Below are 16,938 nucleotides of genomic sequence, written 5' to 3'. Positions count from 1 at the left end.
ACAGTATATGATATAAATATATACTTTGAGGGGAAGAAGAGCCAGAAGTCCCATGGGGCCCGATTCAGTGAATAAGTAGATGAGGATACATGGCAATATTTTTATTTTATTTATTTTCTAGTATATGTTTGCTATACATGACAATTATTCATCACAGGTAATCGGTACATGTATACATGTTGTAGTTCAGACATTCCTTGTTTAATGACCAAACTCTGTTCATTCAAAAAGGTCATTAAATGATTTGGTCACTAAATTATGAATTGTATATAGCATATACATTATAACAATCAGAACAAAGAGATGGTCAAAGGAAACTCCAACTTGGTTACTTTGTTTTATTTGTAGAACTCTTACATACAGTACTGTAATGTATAACAGAACATAAAACTATAGTACTATAATGTACTGTACATTACAATCAGCAAAAATGCAGCACTGTACTGTAGAAGAAGCCACAGTGCCACTCATGTTCCTGCAACGTAAGTTCAAATGCAGGTAGTAAGTCTGAATAGTCGATTTTAAAAAATCAGGGACATACACACATCATAATCCCTCACACATCCATCTTGTGCAGCACCTGAAGTATCATTAAGTTGCTCAAGACAGAAATCTACAATTCATTCTTGATTCTTCCCAGTCACTAACTACAACTCCTAAGCCATTAAAAAGTCTTCTTAATTATATCTACAAAATATGCCTACAATATATTTACTTGTCTCAAAGGAGTTGTTTCTTAAGCATAATGAAACCAGAGTAGTAATCTGTAATCACCTGGAGGTTAATAACCTTCCCAAGTTAAATAAAATAATCAGAACTGAATGTAGTCAAGTGGATAAATATCACAACTATCCTAGTCTGGAGGCTGTCACGTTATAAGTATTTGCCAGTAATTTAATTGTCTTGCCTTAGAAATATTTTAAGTATCTTCAAATCCTCTTGGTACATTCCTTTGACAATGTAAACTGGATACTATGGAATATATGCTATAACTGCAATATCAGTAGGGAAGGTCCCAATGACCCTTGTAGATATGACCTGTGTATGACCAGGCTCCACAGAACCTTCTCTGAGATATATGCATGTCCTCACAGATTTCACATTTATTGGCAAAGTATATTTTAAAATTCAGAGTGAAACAGACTTTTCTTATAATCTTAACTGAATTCAGATATTCATTTTTATTAATGTTCTAATCTTACTTCACTTCATGTTATCCACATTCTTTAGCATATGTTTTTCCCAGATCATGTCTATTTCTCATTTGCGAAAATACTACTTTTCTATTTATAACCTTCTTAACTCTACTGGATTTGCTGCTGACACCACATTATGCCTATTATATAAAATATATAAAAATGGCTATAGATCTTTACCTGGGATCGAGAAAGAAAAGCAGGAGATGCACCAATTACATTCCGTGTGACACTTTCAGTCTTCTGAAACTGACTTTTAATGTCATATTTTCCAGCCCTGGTACTCCCTAAGTTACAGAATGAAAGAAAAACATCTCATTAAGAAAGATCTATAGCACCTAAGAGAAGAGATGGCTAAATATCTGAACCAAAGCTACAGAGTTTTAAAGCAAATTCCTACGTTATTGCCAAAGTACTTCATTAAGAGGCAAGCCAGAACAAACTTCTTAAGAGTAACAAAATTTTTTTTTCCTTAGCAGATTCCCTTGAACATAAGAACACACTACCTGAATCTTTGCTGCCCTCTACTGATAAAGTTCAGAAAAAAATTTTCCAACTCTTCATATGATTAAATATTAAAATGTCAAAAAAATGACTTCTATAATTATTCTATTTAAAAGCATACAACTAGATTTTCTCTTTTAAGTTTTACTCTCTGGCTTGAGGGTGTAATCAGTTTTTGGGCTCCTGCTCAGCATGTCTTGAGGCCCTGGGTTCAATCTCTAGCAGCAACATAACAAAACAGTGTCTTTTCAAATGTGCATTAATCAATAACTTGTTGTTTTGTCCAACAAGTAGGCATTGGGAAATATTTTATTTTAACTACAGATGTTAGATATAAGAAATTAAGCTTTTAACTGGGCACTTTACAATAGATAAAAATTAATTCTATAGGTCCTAGAATTGAGTTCTTTGTTATCATAGTAACATAAATTAACATATAGCAAGAAGTGCTGTTTGTTCATTATCAAATAGTTTAGTTACCTTGATAAAGTACATTTCATAGTATAAAATTAGTTAGTAAAATACATCCCAATGTTTCATATATGAGGTGTGATCAAAACATAGTATATGTTTAAATTTTTTTAAAGTTTATTATAGTAAAGGATATAGTGTCACTAGTCTCCCTCAAAATACTTCCCCTAGCTTTAAAAAAACTTATCATTCTTGCCACTTTCTGAAGCAGTTCTGGAATCCCCTTTTGTGGGTGTCTTTAGGTACACTGTCATGGCTGCCTCAATGTCCTGAATCAATTCAAAACATTTATCTCTCATAATTATTTTGACTTTGGGGAACAGCCAGAAGTCACATAGTGCCCTATTTGGTGAATACGGTGGACACAAATGTTTTTACATGTCTGTCTTTCCACTGGGTGGCACTCGGCAGCTGCATTCACTGTATTTTATTATGAAAAAAACCACAAAATTTCATAACCAAATAAGAGAATAACAATAACTAATACAGTGTATCATTATCTTCAAAGTAATTACTCAAAGTCCAAGACATAAAACAAAAAGATTCTTACAAAAAAGAAACAGATAATAACACAAAACTTTATTTTCAAAGAACTAAGACAAACTATAGTATAACTGAAACAAATTAGCATACTTACTGAAGTATTTTTAAAACAATAGAATATGTAATTTAGGGGGTATTTGAAATTCTCCCTACTTCCTATTTATCTCTCTTCTTTTTTGCACTTTATTTAGATGGTCTTTATTTCTCACATAAGAGACCATGCAATATTTGAGCTTGTGGGGCTGGGGATTTAGCTCAGTGGTTCTGCTGCCTGCCTTGCAAGCACAAGGTCCCGAGTTCGATCCCTAGTACCAAAAAAAAAAAAAAAAAAAAAAATTTGAGCTTGTATGTCTGGCTTATTTCACTTAACATTATGTTTTGAAGTTTCATCCAATTGCCTATGAATTCTCAAGTTTATCTCTCTTTATGGCAGCTTAGTATTCCAATGTGTATAAATACCACATTTTACTAATCCATTCATTTGTTGATGGACATATACACTATCTCCAAAAACTAGCTATTATACATTACGCTGCTATCAATATATGTATGCATGTATCCATGTAATATGATCATTTTACCTCTTTTGAAAAGATACCTAGGACAGGATAGCTGGATCAGATGGAAGTTCTTTTTTTAAGGAATCTCCAAACTCATTTCCATAGTAGTTGTACTAGTTTCCATTCCCACCAACAAGGTAGAAGAGTTCCTTTCTTGCAACATCTTCAGAAAAGTTTCTATTCTGTTCCATTGAACCACAGACCTGTTTTATTTTGGTTTTTTGTGGGGTTTTTTGTTTTGTTTTGTTTTTTGTGGGGGTTTTTTGCCACTAACATCCTGCTTTAAACACTGTAGCTTTACAGTACAACTTTAAGTCTGGGGTTGTGATGCCACCTGCTTTGCTTGTGTTACCCAGGATTGCCTTTGATATTCTAGATTTCTTCTGATTCCATATAAATTTAGGAATGTTTTCTCTAGTTTTGTGATGTTGGTATTTTGATTGGGATTGCATTAAATCTGCATATCATTTTGGAAGTACAGCCATTTTGAATATGTTGGTTCTGCCTATCCAGGAATGGGGATATTTTTCCATTTTCTGATGCCTTCCTAATGTAATTTTCATTGTAGAGGTCTTTCACTTCCTTAGTTAGCTTAATATTCAAGTATTTAATTTTTTGATGCTATTGTGAATGGTATTATTTTCCTAAATTTTTTCTCAGGGAGTTCATTATTAGTGTATAAGAATGCTATTGCTTTTGCATGTTAATTTTGTATCCTACTACACTATTTAAAATAATTATTAATTCTAAGTGTCTTTTGGTGGAATTTTTTGGATCTTCTAGGTAGTCATATCATCTTCAAATAATAATTTTTTTCCTCTTTTCCTATACATATCCCATTTATTTCTTGCTCTGGGTAATGTCTTAAGTACTATGCAGAACATAAGTGGTAATGGGTCTCCTTGTCTTATTACTGATTTTAGAGGGAAATCTTTCATATTTCCCCCCATTTAATATGATGTTGAGAGTAGGTTGTGATAAAGGACCTTTATCATAGTGAGAGAGGATCCTTCCATATCTATTTTCTTCGGAGTTTTTATCATGAGTGGATTTTGGATTTTGTCAAAGGCTTTTTCTGCATCTATTGAGATGATCGTGTGATCCTTTGTCCTTTTCTTGTCCTTCCTTCTGTTTGTGTGAAAAATTACATTTATTGATTTGCACATATTGAACCATCCCAAGGAAGAAGCCCACTTGGTCATGGTGTACCATTTTGATGATTCGTTGCATTCTGTTTGCAGTATCTTGCTAAGGAGTTTTGCATCTATGTTCATTAGAGAAATTGGCCTATAGTTCCTTCTTTTGGTTGGATCCTTGTCTGGTTTTGTGATCAGGATAACGAGAATGATTTTGCAAATAATACTCCTTCCCTCTCAATTTCATTTGAGGCGTATTGGTGTTACATCTTCCCTGAAGTTCTTGTAGAATTTGACTGTGAATTCATCAGGTCCTAAGCTTTTCTTGTTTGGCAGAGTTTTTATTATTTATTGCTTCAATTTCATTGCCCATTATTGGATTGTTCAAGATTTTTAAGTCTTTTGGGTTTTGTTTTGGGAATTCATATATATCTAGAAATCTCTCCATTTCTTCTTAGTTCTCTAATTTTTTGGTATATAGATTTATGAAGTAGTTGCTAATAAGTTTTTGGATTTCAGCAGTGCCTGTTGTGATTTCACCTTTTTCATTTGTAATTACATTGATTTGAGTCTTTCCTTTTTTTGTAAGATTAGCTATGTTGTAAGATTGGCTAAGTTTGTCTATGTTGTTTATTCTTTCAAAGAGCCAGTGCTTCAATTCATTTATTCTTTGTATCATTTTTTAGTTTCCATTTCATTGATTTCTTCTCTGATCTTTATAATTTATTTTCTTGAACAACCTCTGAGTTTGGATTATTATTGTTTTTCTAGGACCACCTTAAGATGCATCATTAGGTAGTTTATTTGGGCTCATTCTATTTTTCTCTTGAGGGCATTCACTGCTACAAACTTCTCTTGTAGGACTACTATCATTTGTCCCACATGTTCTGATATGTTGTACGGACATAATCAATTAATTCTAGGAACTGCCTTATTTCTTCCTTCATTTCTTCTGTGACCCATTTATTATTCACCAGTGTGTTGTTTAGTTTCCATATGTTTGCATAGTTTCTGTAGTTTTATTGCACTGTGGTCTAATAATATGTATGGTAAAATTTTGATTCTTTGCTTTGTTTAGGCATGCTTTATTCACTGCTATGTGTTCTATTTTTGAGAAAATATCACAGGTGGCCAAAAACAATGGATATTTTGTTGTTGTTATTGAGTGGAACATTCTGTATATATCTATTAAATTCTTTTGTTCGAAGGTTTGGTTCAACTTTAATATTTCTTCATTGATTTTTGTTTAGTTGATCTATTTGAGATAGTGTGGTATTGAAATCCCCCACTATAATTGTATTGAGGTCTACCTGATCTTTTACGTCTATTAGTTTATTTTATGAAGTTCAGTACACTGTGGTTTGATGCATATATGTTTGTAATTGTAATCTCATCCTGTTGAACAGTTCCATTAACCAATATGTAATGTCATGCTTTGCCTCTTTTGATCAGCTTTGGCTTGAAATGGACTATGTATCAAAATAGTATATCTATTCCTGTTTGTTTTCAGTTTCCCCTTGTGTGAAATATTGTTTTCTGCCCTATGAATTTATTTTGGGGTTAGATGTGTTTCCTGTATACAGCATACCATTGGATTTTGTTTCTTGATCCATTTTGCTAATCTGGGTCTTTTGGTTGGTGAGTTGAGACCATTTATGTTGAGTTATAATTGATAGGTATTGACTTATTCCAGTCATTGCATTAATTTCCTGTTGCTGTTTTCCTTTCTTTCCCTTCTACTTAGTTCCTATCCCTACATCTCATTAGCTGTTTATTAGTGTCTTCTCTACACTTGCTGATTATTTGCTTCAGCATTATTTGATTACTTATATATTCTATAAATTCACCAAGCATATTATAGAACTGTTTTACCTTCATTGTTACCCTTTCAGTCCTATTTGCTGTGTAGCTTAAAATCTCCTCCCCTCCTACCAGCTTGCACAGATTTTTGGGGAGTTGGGTGTTTCAGGTGGAATTTAGTTGCCTTGTATTTTCATGCTTCTAGTTATTTCTTTTTCTCTTTCTTTCTTTCTTTCTTTGTACTGGGGTTTTGAAAGTGACTAGAACATAGGTATGTGATACTGTACTAATGCACAGATTGATTTAGCATAATTTTCAGTATAGGTAATGGATTTACTGAAGAAGGAAGACAAACCCTGGCTGTGGGAGGCACCAATCAATAGACATAGCCTAGATGGAATAAAATAAGAAAGAAAGGCTCACTGGCTTCCTGCCTACCATGTCATGAAGTGTTTCTCCTCTGCCATGCCTTTCTGCTCTGCTGCCATCTTGGAACCAACCAACTATGGACTGAAACCTCTACAAACTGGGAACTAAAACTGATCTTACCACCTTAACTTGTGGGTGTCACATATTTTGAGCCAGCAGTAAGAACCTAAGACAGTGTATTTTTTTAACTTAAACATTTACTGTACATTTTGAGTGTACTTTATATATATGGCCTACTTTTCTCAGCTAAAAGAATTATTCCTTGATTTAGGAACTGAATTTTTTACTTATAAACTGGACATATAAAGTTCTATCACCATATCCTGTCACCACATGTCTTTTGGACATGTATGTCCAAATCCAACCACTTCTTTCCTCCACAACTACCACTCTGATTCAAGCCACCACCAACTCTTACCTGGATGATTGTGAACATCTCCTAACTGTCCTCTGCTTCTACCTTTTTATATCTTTAGTCTAATAATATAGCAGCTAGAGATAGAGGTAGCCCAGTCTGTGTCAGATTTCATCACTCCCCTTCCCAATCTCATCCAATAGCTTCCAATCTCACTCAATTCCTTTATCTCAGGTAAAGCCCTTGATATAGTCTGAATTCCACTCCTCATCACAACTATTACCACTCTAACTTCATTCCCTACTACGCAAACTCTTATTCACTCTGTTCTATCTCTTCCTCAAACAGATAAGACAGATAGATAATTTAGAACCTTGACACCTGGCATTATTTCTTCTCAGACTGTTCTCCTAGAGAGTTTCATGGCTCATTCCCTCAATGCAATCAGATCATGTCCCAGTATCTTCTTTTCAATGCAGCATTTCCAAACCAACTATTCTAAAATTCTGTTGCCTCCTCCAAACAATCCTTTCCCCCTTTCTGGCCTTTTCCTTTAACTTTTCATTTATTACTATTGAAAATGCACTTTTCTGCTATGTTGTAAATTCCAGAAAAATGGAGAGTTGGGGGGCTGTTTTCGTTATTAATTTGGTTTTCTATTTTATTCACTGCTTCATTTCTACAGCATAGGACAGTACTTAAGCAGAGTAGGTGTTCAGTTAATATTTGCTAGAAGAATGAATGAATGAATTGAATCTTACATTTTCAGCTGACTATATTATGAACTTCTGGCCAGTGATGTGGCTCCATATAAATACTTCAGACTCTTCTAATTATATCTTTCCTCTAGGCCCTGATACTCCCTAAATTACAGAAATTACAGTAAAATACTTCATAATGATATATAATAAATTATAACAAATTATTGAAAATACATGTATAAAAGCCAAACCAACAATAATTTTTTAATTACTTCAGGAAAAACTCTTACATGAATACCTTTTCTTATAAATAGGATAGATTCCAAGCAGTTATGCAAAGGTGCATAAAATGAGCAAATTTATGCCATTATTTGGCAGCTGGTAGAAAATATGCACTTTTTGTATAGTATGGAAGATTGTAGTATGTGGATTTTAGAAGAAACTTCTACATAATTATTTCTATAAAAATTTATGAACTATGCATATCAAATATAGAAACAGAAAATACACTGTTATATTTTTCTGGAATGTTAGAGATATGTAGTACCCTTGTACCTATACAGAGAGGCACAGCAAAAAGTCAGTCACCAACAAAGATTATTTTCCTGTTTTCAACAGTTGTGTATCATTACTAGGGATCATGGGCAAATATTAAATGACAGGATAAGTGATTATAGTCTCTATTTTGTGTAAAAGTGAAATCTTGATTCCCTCAACAAATATTTCATTTTCCTTTTCTTGTGCTTCCAATAAAGTTCCTTTTTTATTTGTTACAGGAATCAAACTCAGGACCTTGTGTTTGTGAGGAAGGTGCAGAATCACTGAGCTAAATCTCCAGCCCTGTAATAAAGTTCTTAATGTTACTGAATTTTGGCTTCAATAAAATAAGATAAAGCATTAAAAGAAGATATTCTAAAAGCTAAGCTTAGAATTGAATAAATCAATTAGAAATAAGCTCCAAAATAGGCTTGTGAAAACTGATCACTAAAGGACTGGTGTCTGTTTATGACATAATAAAGAAGACCAAGCCCTAGGCACAGGCTCAAATTTTGAGGTGCTTATTCTTACTTTTTCAAATTATTATCAACAGACAACCTGCACTGATATCAATTTATGAAAAGCACAGTTCATCTGTACCCTCTGTGACACCTACTGGATATGGATCAGAATGTGATTGGGTCCAGGAATCTCCTTTTAACAAGCCTCATAGAAGATTCTCGTGGCTAGGCCTAACACGAGTTGCTACTTCAGCATTATTTATTAATCATACCCATCCTAAGGAAGAACATCCAGACTTTGAGAGTATTTTGCCATTAAAATAAGGTTTAAAATTATGGAAATTGGTTGTTTATAACATCTTGGCATCTGCAACATAATAAAAATGGTATTCTTTCTTTCAATGCTGAAATATAATCATCTATATCATCTATTTGGTCAGATTTTGTGCAGGGATGGGGCAGAAGGTAAAGCCATATAGCTATACCTTTATTTCTCTACCTTGACACTATCATCAATAATGATTACAATTTTCATTTTGTAAAATACTGAAAGATTATTATGTGCAAATCATTGGAATACACTGATTTTTAAAAGCACATATTCTGCTTTTAAGAAGTGCACACTGAATTGGTGGTTCTCAACCCAAGAGATACAGAGATAACTTGGGAACTTTTGTAAATAACAATGTCTCATCCCAACTTATTCAAATTAAAGCCAATGGAAATAAGCCCCAAGCATTATCTACAACAAAGTTTTTGAACAGTAAAGAAAAACTTCCTGGTTGATTCCAATGCAGTAGAAATTAGGGTTAAAAGTCAGTTGATAGCCTACCCAGGTGCAATCAGTATTTACTGGTTCTGTCAGATCTATAGACTACCACTTTTTAGGGTTTCAAAAAATCCCTTTCACATAACATGGGCTATTGTGAGACCAGCCCAAGATGAATTTCTTACTCTTAGCTTTTATTTTTTTAAATTTTAGCTTCTACAAACATTTAATTTTAAAATACTCTTTATTCACTTCTCCATTATACTCTATCTTTCTAGATATCAAATATAATTCTTAATTTTAATTCCATCCTCTATTTCCTGATTAATTTCATTGGTGTTGTTTTTGTTTGTTTGTTTGTTTGGGGTTTTTTGTTTGTTTGCTTGTTTGGGGTTTTTTACTTGTTTTTCTTTATGTTCCATGTTGAGGGGGGTGGTCCTGAAATGTCTAGTGATCCTTTGCTCCTCATTCGGATTTAACAGCAGGCCACAAAATAAAGTTCATACACAGTAGATGTGACTTTAAGACTAATTAACTTCATTATGCACTGACAGAATCACAACTCAGACTATGTTAGAAAGGTAGGAAAAGTTCCTGGAACTCTCCCCCCATACTCAGTATAAACTTTAATTTAAACTCCCTGTTTTCTTCCTGTCTTACTTTTTATTATGAAAATTTTTTTAAACACTGAAAAATATAGAAAATAGAAATTCCTATATATCCATTTCCCAGAGTCACTATTACTCAGTTCATATTCAAATGTTTCCTAATCCTCTCAATTTTCCTAATTCTCACCCTCAACGACATAAAAAATTACAAAATTTCATCTATAAATACTTCTATGTCTCAGAACATAATAGTATGCACATAGCACCTAAAGCTATGTAGTAAATGTAATCTGTGATTATTCAAATATAGAACTAAATTTAAAAATACCAAAATTGAGGAAACTGTAATTATTTCTAAATAAAGTTTAGTGTAAAATACACAAGGAAGTCTAATTTTAACATTTTCATTTGTGGCTATATGCTGTAGTTTCACATCTAATTTGTTTTCTCCAGTATAATATTAACCAAGGGGACTTATTCCAAACCTGTCTAAGATATATTGCAATAACATCACAGAAAAGGTGTAGAGAAAAAGAAAAAATAAGAAGGGTTTTTTACTAGCATCTATCCAGGTATCCCAGAAGGATTGTATTTTTATTGGGATATTTTTATTAAGTTTATAAAACTCTTTCAGTAAACACTCAGATGTTTTTGTCTTCACTATCAGTGATCCCTCTTGCAAATAAGAAGAAGAAACAGCATTTCTTGCATTTACTTGCATATACCAGGCACTATACTTGATACATTTCTTATATTTAATCTTTTAAAATCCTGCAAGATATACAACATTATTCATAGCTTTTTCAATGAAGAAAATAAGATTCACAGAGACTAAGTAACTTAAATCTATACAGTTAGCAGGGGTAGAAATCAAACTGAGGTCTGACCAACAACAAAGCCTCTCCTCTTTTTGAAGGTATAGTACAAAAGTACAATATTACAGAAAATATGATAAAACTGACCTAAATATATATTAAATATTCATTAACTTATTAAATGTTAACATATTAAAATATTATATATTATATTCAAATATTGTATGTTTCCTGTTTTATATTTTAAGCAAGATTCCTTTGATTGTATATTCATTTTTATAGCTATTTATTGAATTACCTAATATGTCAGGGACTTTTTAGGTTATTAAATAAATAGGACTTTGTCCTCAGGAAGTGAAAATTCCAGTTTAAAAGGAAGATAAATAAGAAGTATCTAATCAAGTAAATAAAGTACAAAATTGTAATTAGTTCACTGAAAGATATAAAGTGCTGAGATAGAAAATAACAATGATAGATATACAGGAAAGTCCATTTATGTTGAAATCTAAGCACAAGAGAAGAATGGATGGAACACACTTCTATAATAGAAGTCTATAAAAAGGCTAGAGAAAATTTGGTCTGAATAGCATTCTTGGTAGAATGAAAAGAATGTGCTAAGGCTCTGAGGAAGAAGTTTATATTTAGGAACAGAATTTCTGGACCACATGGTAATTTGAAATTTACCTATTTGAAGAATGAAAGAATTCTTTTCCATAGAGGCTATGCCATTTTACACTCCACCAGCAACATAAATTGAAATGAGGATGCTAGTTTCCCCACCTCCACTCCAATGCTTAGTATTTTTTTAATAGAGGGGACCTACTATACTTTTGATCTTATATGTCCTTCATAGGTCCATGTGTTAAAGACTTGGTTAAAGACCAATCTCTAGGGGCCAGGGATATAGCTCAGTGATTCTGCTGCCTGTCTCGCAAGCGCAAGGACCTGAGTTCGATTCCCAGTACCAAAAAGTAAAAAATAAACTCTTAAAAAAAAAAGACCAATCTCTGGCACTACAGGTAGAGCCTTTAGGAGGTTGGGGCCTAGTACAAGAAGTCAGGGCACTGGGGAATATCCTTGAAGGTAATAGTAGGACCCTGGCCCATCCCTGTCATTTCTCTTTGCTTCCCCACTGCCATCAAGTGAATGGCCCTCCTATAACATATGCTCCCACCATGATGTACCATGCCACTATAGGCCCAAAACAACAGGGCTATGCAACCATGGACTGAAATCTCTCAAACCATGAGACAAAATAAAACTTTTGAGTTAATTATCTCTGGTATTTTTCACTGTAACAAAAAGCTATCTAAGATACCATCCTAATAAATGTGAGGTAATATCACATCATGATTTTAATTTCCATTTCCCTAGTAATAAATGATGTTGAAGATCTTCTCATGTGTTCATTGTTCCTTTGTATATCTTCTAGAGAGAATATTTATTAAATAGCTTTCCCCTTTTGGGGGGGAGTGTCTTTTTTGTTTTCAGGCTACCTTTTTAAGATAAATCTAACAGATTATGAAAAATAATGAAGGGAGTGAGAGGAAGTACCAGTTGGAAAAATATTTCAAAAATCCAGACCAGAGACATCATATCCTTTGACTACAGAGTAGTTGTGGTGATGATACTACAATAATCACATCACCATCAATAACAACTCATAACAGATGGTTTATAAAGATGATCACTAAAAATTCCTCATATTTCTGTAATTCCATGCCTTATCTCCCATCAAAAGATGGAGTCTATTTCCCTTTCCTTGAGGTAGAGTGGACTTGCGACTTGATTTAACAGAGAGAATATAGTGGAAAATACATAGCACTTCTTTGGGTCTTAGGCCTTAACAGATAGACATTACACATTTGTACTCTCAGACCCTCAGACTCTCCACATAAGGAAGTACCATCACCTGAAAGGAAAGTGAGATCTGGTAAGATCTCAGCCATTATAACCACCCCATCTGAAGTGCTACACATGTAAATATCTTGGATACTCTAGCCTCAAATTAATGAAGCCAGCTGATAACACATGAATTAGATAACTACCTAAGCCCAGTGAAGTCAAAGAATCTTGTATTGTTGAAGTTAGTCCCAGTGGGCCTGCCATTTTGCTAAAGTTGACACCTAGTCAAGATATAAAACTATTAATTCATAGTCTTGCATTGTAATTATGGGCCCCATGAGTTTTAGAACAGTTTGTCTCAGTTTGTAAGCACTGATAATTGGTAACAGTGAGACTGATAATTTGCTCATGTTCTTAGAGAGAATCAAGGAGGGCTCTATTTTTGGTTCTAGTTTTATAATATGTCTATATGACAAGCAGAGTGTAACAACATTGGCAAGACTCCATTTTGTGCTCCTTGTTTCCTGATACAATAAAGAAAGGCATGCTATGGCCTTACAAAGACAATTAGATCTCATGCCTAGTCTCTCTGGTACTCTTGAAGCCTTTGAATAATACCCTTACTTTAATGCTGTTGCTATTTGTATTTTTTCTACACAATATAGATAGCACTGTCATCTTGCTTTAGTAATCCAACCCTGTGTGCCACTGTTAGTACAATCTTGAAAAATAAAACTGCTGTTTTAAAACAATGCATCTTGGGATGATTGTCTACAAAAAACAGACAACTTAAATAACTACTAATACTTGCCAAACACCTATATACCAGGCATTATTTCTATTTAAAACTAGGACACAAAATTTTTTTCCAAAAGCAACAGACCTTGTAAGTGTTTGAGGCAGATATTACTGGTTACTAGCACAATCCCAATTCTCAACTTACCCTTCCAATTGTCAGACAGAAGAATTAGAAGCTAGACAAAGGTGGGGGAAAAAATGACTTCAAGTTTGAAATGTTAGTTGTATAGTTCTATAAAACATCAAACTCAGTGGGGCCGGGGATCTAGCTCAGTGGTTCTGCCACCCACCTCGAAAGTGCAAGGTCCCGAGTTCGATCACTGATACAAAAAAAAAATCCAAGTCAAACTATATGTATTTCACAGAGGATCAGAGCTCATTGGAGAGATCAGGGCAATGAATACACATAGGGAATGATCTGGGCATTTGAGAGTAATAAGAATAGGTAAGCAGTACCTAACACCATGGAACTAAGTGTGGTTTCTGGGGGAAATTACACAGAAAAAGAAGAGAAAAATGATAAGACTGCTATGTAATATTTACGTGATTCTCAGCATTACATTAGTAATAAAAGAAAGCAGCATTTTATTTTAAAAGTATGTCCCAGATAAAGTCAACACTTTAACCCCATTTTCATGACATACACCATTGATTTGGGACTGTAGAAAAGAACTTGTATCTATTACATTCATTTGCATAATTACAGTACACATTTTGGTAAATTCAAAAGCATAATGCATTCTTTGTTTCTGACTTCAGGATACAGCATTCTCTATGGAGAATTTTAAAAACTAATTAAGTCTAAACAGAACTAAAATAAATATAGCAAAGAAAACTAAGTGAACAAAATGATTTAAAAAGTAACTTTGTATTAATTAATAGTAGCACTGCAAGTGCCATTAAGTCTCAGATGCAGCACTTCCATTATACATCATCCAAATGAGAAAATTAAATGAGTGACAGGAAGTGCTTTGTGTGATAAATCATATATGTACTAATTAGCCAATCATATGTTCAGTAACAGAAACAGAAAACAAAAATGGCTTTTTTATATAAATCTCGCCAATCAAGAGAGGCAAAATTTAAGTGTAAGCTACTAAGTTTGATTAATATTACTGCTTTGGAGTACAGGGATGTAAATTCAGTATTAACAAGTCAAACATGAAGTTGAGTAAAGCTGATGAAAAGCTACTTAGATTGCATAATATACTTGCTGAGTAACAGTTCATGTCAACACTGATATTAGTAATTTGACTGAGTAAAAGTTTAATACAACAAGACTGAAGCCACTCTGCCAAATTCTAAAGTAAAGTAAACATGAGTAAATGCAGCCAGCCTGGAAATATCACCACAAAATCAAGAATTACAGGAGACTTTCTGAACTGAAAATGTTTTCATCAAGAGAAACCACAAACAAGTAGGTTATATAGTTTTCTGTAATTACTATATCCTAAGTGGTGGATTATAACAGTCAAGATTTATAATGCCTATTTTGGTAAATCAGTGCTATGTAAATGTTTGGAATTCATTAACATTTATCACTGGGCAATGCAACATGAACTTCCACACAGAATTACTGAGTATCTTCTTCCTGCTCCTTACAAACCCAAATTCCTCTTTTAAAAGGAAAAACAAATCTCATCATTTAATTAATAATACACAGACAACTCAATACTTGCAAAGGAAATAATGTTAAGGAACATAAACCTTAAATAAAGTTTAAAAATCAGTATAAGATTAATTAATATTCTACTCATAAAGATAGAAAATTCAAATGCCTATTGGAGCCTCCAAAGCAAATAACTGTTGAATGGAAAATGGTGTACTGAAAATCATTCAACCTTATCCCCAGGGGCAGCATTTAATCAGCCCAATTGATTGCTGATACATTTTTTTTTCACTTTCAAAAAAAAGAACTTGAAAATCTGGATTTGTATGTGAAATTCCACAAGCTAAAAGTATTAGCAACTAAATCAATTTTAACAAATATGAATAGGCCATAAAAATCCACCTGTGGATTAAATTCAGTTTATATGCCACCAGATTCCACATTCTGGTATTTAAGATTTTAGTCTAAATATAAATATATCAAAATAGGCAGGGGAGGTGAACCAATTCCAGCGCCCAGGAGGAGGCTCCCTGGCCGACATAGCACCACTGCCAGCACAGAGGAGATGAGTCAATCTCAGCGCCCAGGAAGAGGCTCCCGGGCTGCCATAGCACTGCTCCCAGAGCAGGGGAGGTAAGCCAATCCCAGCACCCAGGAGGAGGCTCCCAGGTTGCCACAGCACCATTCCCAGCACAGAGGTGTGCCAATCCCAGCACCCAGGAGGAGACTCCTGGGCCACCATAGCATTGCTCCAAGTGCAGAGGAGGTGAGCCACACAGGCACCAGCAGCACCCCCCTCACAATGAAATGAGAAGACATGTAAACAAGTCTCAACACCAGACTTCCAGATCACATACAGCAACCCCAAAGGGAAATCAGATGGAACACTCTGATACTCAACCACCTGGACTCCCTGAACTGGCAAAAAAAGAGGATCTAGAAAAAGTGAAATCAGAAATAATTTATCAGATAACAGCAGAGATTGTGCACATAGTGCAAGACATGATTAATAAATCTAAAGAGGACCTGAGGAACATGATGAAATTTCAAAATAGGAAACAAATGGAATCCATAAAACAAACACAAACAGATTTTCAGGGGATAAAAAACTCCATTGAAAGTCTAAACAGCAGAATGAGCCAGTGTGAGGACAGAATTTAACATATAGAAGATAAGATTGCAATTAGTGACCAGGAAAGGAAAAATTGTTTTAAAATTGTAAGAAACCATGAGAAATCAATCCAGCAGCTGCTAGATGACACAAAGAAGAATAACATAAGACTGACTGGAGTCAATGAAGAAACAGGAGGGAATGCAGAGGACATTAAAAAAAAAAACTGTTTACAAAGGTAATGGCAGAAAACTTCCCAAGCAGGGGAAAAGAATTTGACATACAGATAAGTGAGGCATATAGGACTCCAACTAGCCTTGATAAAAAAAAAACCTACACATAGGCATATAATTGTTAAGATTTCAGAAACCCAACAGAAGAACAAAGTTCTACAAGCAATTAGAGAAAAGAAACAAATCACATACAAAGGAAAGCCCATCAGAATCACAGCAGACTTCTCAATGCAAACCTAAATACTCTAAATGCAATATCAATCAATGAAATTGAAAATGTAATTAAAAACTTACCAACCAAGAAAAGCCCAGGTCCTGATGGCTTCACTGCTGAATTCTACAAGACATTTAGAGAGGAACTAATGCCACTACTGTTTAAACTCTCCAACAAAATTGAAAGGGAAGCAATACTCCAAAATTCATTCCTGGAAGCAAGCATCACCTTGATCATCAAGGC

General features: G+C 34.0%; 1 long non-coding RNA gene across 5 annotated transcripts in view; it reads right to left on the bottom strand.

Annotated features, from left to right (window-relative positions):
* The window catches only part of LOC101711404 (uncharacterized), a 165,002-nt gene that overhangs the window by 15,159 nt on the left and 132,905 nt on the right, over nt 1-16,938 (bottom strand). For all 5 annotated transcript variants that reach the window (XR_015452871.1, XR_015452869.1, XR_015452867.1 and 2 more), the window contains one exon: nt 1,377-1,483. This is a non-coding gene — a long non-coding RNA (uncharacterized LOC101711404). The remainder of the gene's footprint in view (nt 1-1,376; nt 1,484-16,938) is intronic.

Source organism: Heterocephalus glaber, unplaced genomic scaffold, assembly GCF_053883595.1.
Source record: "Heterocephalus glaber isolate CG9 unplaced genomic scaffold, H.glaber_assembly_v1.0 deba00001454, whole genome shotgun sequence".
In the NCBI taxonomy this organism is placed as follows: domain Eukaryota; kingdom Metazoa; phylum Chordata; class Mammalia; order Rodentia; family Bathyergidae; genus Heterocephalus; species Heterocephalus glaber.
Note: the sequence above shows the minus strand (reverse complement) of the source record. Positions and strands in the feature narration are given on the sequence as shown.